Source organism: Pleuronectes platessa, chromosome 13 (assembly GCF_947347685.1).
Source record: "Pleuronectes platessa chromosome 13, fPlePla1.1, whole genome shotgun sequence".
NCBI classification, from domain to species: Eukaryota; Metazoa; Chordata; class Actinopteri; order Pleuronectiformes; family Pleuronectidae; genus Pleuronectes; species Pleuronectes platessa.
Genome location: NC_070638.1, coordinates 23,898,421 through 23,904,430, shown reverse-complemented (window position 1 = coordinate 23,904,430; position 6,010 = coordinate 23,898,421).

Below are 6,010 nucleotides of genomic sequence, written 5' to 3'. Positions count from 1 at the left end.
GAAACATACAAGTACGACTGATAATTACATCTTGCTTTGCATTTTAATAAAATATTTGTATTATTGACTGACACAATTATACATTATTTTATCATATAGTAACACATGGTTTAATAACTCAAATCAAATAAGAAAAAGACAAAAGCTATTTCAAAATGTTCTGCTCATTAAAAACATAATTTGTGGTGGCTGGAAATCTCAAGAAAGGATTTTGAGTGCTCTGACGCATCTGTCCTCAAACACAGTAAATGCAGCCTCCAGGATGAAGCCTCCAGGATGAAGCCTCCTGGAATGAAGCCACTGAACTGAGACACAGCTGATCTGCACCTTCAAAACTTTTGGACAATAGAAAATAAACTGAAACTTTTCAGCTTGACAAAGAAACCTTTTATTGGTCATGATGGGCAGCCATGACTTGTTTTCACAAGAAAACTACTGGTGATAAGGTGTGTGTGTGTGTGTGTGTGTGTGTGTGTGTGTGTGTGTGTGTGTGTGTGTGTGTGTGTGTGTGTGTGTGTGTGTGTGTGTGTGTGTGTGTGTGTGTGTGTGTGTGTGTGTGTGTGTGTGTGTGTGTGTGTGTGTGTGTGTGTGTGTGTGTGTGTGTGTCAGCAGTAGGCAGATAGACTCAACAGGTTGATGAAGAGCAGAGCTGAGGAGGAGATGACCTGAGGAGAGAGAAACAAACCAGCATCACAGCAGAGCTTTGACAGACCAGACACCAGTCAGTCTGTGAGTCAGTGAGTGAGTGAGTCATTCACTGAGTCAGTCAGTCAGTCAGTCAGTGAGTCAGTCAGTCACTGAGTCAGTGGGTCAGTCAGTCAGTGAGTCAGTCAGTCAATCAGAACTTACTCCAGCTGCAGAGTTTCCACTGCTGTCCAGTCTCAGAGAGCTGCTGTTGAGTTGAACCCAGAATGTTGTGTAGTCCTGAACCAGAGTGGCACTGCAGCCATGTTGACAACAACAACATGAAACTGAGTGAGAATCAGATTATTGTTTGGAGGAGGAAACTGTATCATCAATCTACTGTGTGTGTGTGTGTTGGGGGGGGGGGGGGGGGGTGTAAAATGGTCTACCTGAAGTAGATATCGCCAGAGCCACTGTTGCGAGGAGCCTCCCAGGTTAGCTGGACCTTCTTCTTCTTGGCTGCTGACGCCTGACTAACAGTTGAGTTCTGCACACACACACACACACACAAACACACACACACACACGTTGTTCATGTTGATATATTTAAAAGAAAATGTTGTATTTATTTTTAAATGCATATTAATTTAGTGGATTAGAGGATCTGCTAATTGGTGATTTTATCAACAAAAGCAAACAGTAACAATTCTGCAGAAATAACAGAATCATTCTAATCACAAACAAATGACAAAAAAACACACCTACGGACAATTTTAAGACTCCAATAACCTAACCTAGTAAAAATATCAATGCATGTAGCAATCATGCAAAATATCCATGCCTGTGGACCGCCTCAAGATGTTGTCATGTTCAATCAGTCAAGAACCAGCATGATGTCACTCTCACACATACCTTCATGTTTTGACAGGTGAGTGCCGTAAACAGGCTGGTGTCAATGTTGGTGAACTTTCCTACAGGCCACAGCAGAGCTTGAAGTAGAAGAATCAAAAGCTCACTCTGCACTTGTGCAGGGATACAAACCTGAATCCTTAGAAACTTTCCAAAATACATAAGGCAAAAAATAATACATGAATCCTATTCTTAATTTTAAGGCAAAGAAACACATATACATTTCCACACATATGGTTCAAAATGTTGTCTAACTGACAGGGCAAAGAAACATGTTTTGTTAATTGTCATTTCTGTACCATTTCCCTGTCTGCTCCTGGCCTGTAACAGGAAACCCTGGAACTCAGTGGAGCTACTCTTCACCACCTCCACCGTCACTGCAAGGACAGAAGTATGGAGGTGAGAGTGGGGAGGGGTTCTTTGAAACATAAGCCAGGCCAACTGCAGACGCTGAAGGGAGAATTTGATTTGCATCTGAGACCATTTAATACTATAAGTACTCGAAAAAACAAGATAAACTCAGAGAAATGTGTTAATGACGTCTGATACTGGAGGAGAAAGCCAAGATTGGAGAAGCAGGAGGGTAAAGAGGAGTAAAGAAGAGTGAAGAGGAGTGAAGAGAGGAGACCGTTTATGGAGGAAAAGATGAGGAAAGAGTGGAGATGGACACAACACAGCAAATACATTGCATGGACCATAATTATAATGTTTAGGTGTCGTTCAAATTTATTTAAATTCAAATCCCTGCTCTCTCTCTCTGCCCCTGGTCGATTAACCAAATCGGACAAACCCCAAATTATCTGTTAATAATGAGTTACATGACTTTCAGATTCCTCACATGAAATGAATCATACACACTAACATTGAAGTCACACATCTGAGAAACTAGAAAACTATTAAGTGTGAAAATCCACCTCATCTTAGCTACGTTAAGTAGTTTTGAATTGAACCTTTTTCCCCTTATTTGTTAGAAATAACTAATTGAGCTGAACTATTATAAGGTGATTGGTTTGATTACTCTGCCACCGAGCGTGGTTTCCTGCTGGGAGTTAGTGCTGCTGATGATCACTGACCAAAGCACTAATATGGCCTCTGAGCAGCCGACTGGTTGCTCACAGACCAGTGAGTGACCAGAGCTGTTCAGCATGCTGACTTATTATATATAATATATCTGAACCATATATTCCCTAATTCTGATATCCTTCGTGATAGATATACAGTGGAGCACCTGACATATAAGGAACTGATAATTCAGCATTCAAACCTGTAATGACTCCACCAGGCGTGTAGGTGGCGCTAGATGTGGACAGAGTGAATGGAGGGTCCCTGGTGGAAGGGCTGAATGGAGGGTGTACTGGCATCATGTTGCCACAGGAAAATGCCACCGAGCCATTGGGGAAACACACACATCTTTCCACGCAGAACGAACACATGAATATGAATAGACACACAGAGGCTGTAGGAGGCATCTGCAACAGACAGGAGACGATGGAGTCAGGTGTTAGTTTCACATAGGGTTGCCTCCCTGAAAAATAAATAAGGTACACCTCATTGGCAGGGCCGGTCGACCCCATTGCCTTCACCCTTCCTGGCGTGGTGAATTCTTTTAGCCCCTTTTTTTGTGAGTGAACGATTTTTTAACTATTTGACCCTGAATTGAATTAGATGCATATTTTTGAGTGACATGAAAATGTGGAAAACAAATTATTATCTAGCAATACACTTTAATAATAAACAAAATTAACTGAATAAAATAAGAATCTTTTTTAAACAGAAACCTGTCTTGCTTAACTTAAAAATGTATACATTAATATAAAACAATAGATAGAAAGCAGAACATCCATCCTGAAATAGTGCATATTTTTTGTGCAATAACAAAAGTGCAAACAGAATGTCTGTAGAAAAATTGTAAACATATTTTTGCCTCAAAGGCCATGACTGTAGGCTACAGGTGTAGTAATACAGGAAGAAAAAACATCATGAACTCAACAGCTCAATACCACATTATGTGGAGATAGCCTACTTTTTCCACTTGTATTTCTTTCTAAAGCAGTGTCGGCGTCTGTTTCACTGTCACCCATGCTGCTTTGTTATCTTCTACTATCTTTTCCTTATACTTACTTCTCTTCCACTGTCTTCTCCGCGAGCAACAGTACCTCCTCGACCAATGGGATGAGCGTATTCTGTAACATCGTACTCGTGTGTGAATATGCTGTCAGCTCATTTATCCCAGAGCAGGACATTGCCTGGGAACAAGTTTACCGTAAATGTTCATATAAAGCAGTGTTCATTTTGGCAGCTATTTTTGATCTAGTCATAGTCTTAGTCTTTAGACGAAAATGCATATTAGTTTTAGTCACATTTTGTCATTTTCATCCTTCTTAGTTTTAGTCTAGCTTGCAGTACTTAGGTTGTCCATTAGATATCCCAACTAGCTTAGGTCTATAGCAGGGGTCGGTAACCTTTACTATCAAAAGCGCCATTTTGCCCCCTCTTCCCCCAAATAAAATGTGTCTGGAGCCGCAAAACATATTTGATAACAAAGCTAATAAAGTTATTTAAGTGAATGCAATACGCTTCCTTATTCTTCTGTTGATTCTTTATTTTTTATCTTGCCATTGAAATAGGCCATCAATTCTCGAAATAACTTCATGACTTTAATGCTGTATCTAGACCCACATACATAAATCGATTTTGTCCTGTATTGTTAAATGTTAGAATATCAATTGTGCACCGTAGGATGATGTGCACGATGATGTGCGGTGATGATGATATGCGCCGCAGGATTATGTGCTCCGAACGATGATGTGTGGTGATGATGTGCCCTGCGATGATGTGCGGTGATGATGTGCGCCGCAAGATGATGTGTGCCGCACGATGACGTGCGCTGGATGATGTGCGGTGGATGATGTGCGGTGATGAATGATGTGCACCGATGATTTGCGCCGCAGGATGATGTGCCGCGCATGATGAGGTGCGCCGCAGGACGATGTGCGCAGCAGGATGATGTGCGCCGCAGGATGAAGTGTGCCACAGGACGATGTGCGCCGATGTGCGCCCCAGGATGATGTGCGGTTCAGGATGATGTGCGGCAAAGGATGATGTGTGCCACATGATGAGGTGTGCCGCACGATGAGGTGCGCTGCAGGATGAAGTGAGTGGCAGGATGATGTGCGCGGCTGGATGATGTGCTCGACACGATGATGTGCGCCGCACGATGATGTGCGACAAGATGATGTGCGCCCCAGGATGATGTGCTCCGCAGGATGATGTGCACCGCAGGATCATGTGAGCTGCAGGATCATGTGCGCAGTACTGTTAAGTGGGGCGGCATTCCTAGCTCTAGGTCCAACCCTCTATGATGTGCGCTGCAGGATGATGTGCGCCGCACGATGATGTGTGCTGCAGGATGATGGTGCTGCAGGATGATGTGTGGTAGGAAGATGTGCGGTGATGATGTGCGCCGCACGATGATGTGCGCTGGATGATGTGCGGTGATGAATGATGTGCGCCGCAGGACGATGTGCGCCGCACGATGATGTGTGGCAGGATGAAGTGTGCCACAGGACGATGTGCGGTGCAGGATGATGTGCGGCAAAGGATGATGTGTGCTGCACGATGAGGTGTGCCGCACGATGAGGTGCGCCGCAGGATGAAGTGAGTGGCCGGATGATGTGCTCGACACGATGATGTGCGCACGATGATGTGCGACAAGATGATGTGCGCCCCAGGATGATGTGCGCCGCAGGATGATGTGCGCCGCAGGATCATGTGAGCCGCAGGATCATGTGCGCCGCAGGATCATGTGCGCCGTACTGTTAAGTGGGGCGGCATTCCTAGCTTTACGTCCAACCCTCCTCCTTTATCCGGGCTTGGGACCAGCAAAATGAGCCAAAAGAGACACTCTGGCAGAGCAAGTTTTTTATTTTATTTTTCAGGGTCCTGAAAGGGTTCAGTTTCACCACGTTCCACACTAGAGGTCTGGAAATTTCTCGATTCTTAGATGCATCACGATGTGGACTCTGCATCGATGAAGAGACTGAACTCAATGACTCATGAGGTGCTGTCATTTGCCAGCACCTCAGCACACAAAACACACTGAGGACGTTGCTCAGTCGCGCCAGTGACGGTGAAACCAAACTGCAAATAGCTCTCCTCATATTTGCAAAGCTTTGGCTTCTTCGCAACTGGCGCATAGGTTGCATGACTTTTACGAATCAGAAACTTGTCCATGGTTGTGTTTGTTTGCTGATACAGTGTGTGTGATGTTAATAAAGTTGTAATTGCAACGTCGTGGTCTTGTGAGTGTGTTTGTATGTGTGGCTGGGGGCGACTTGCACACGACTGGGTCTCTGAGCGAGTGAGCGTATCTCCTAACATACATTTAACACCACTTCCGCTTTGAGATACTGATGTTCATTTTTGTCCCTTGGACAACAGTAAATGATCAAGGTAACAGCAGTAACATGAAGGAAAG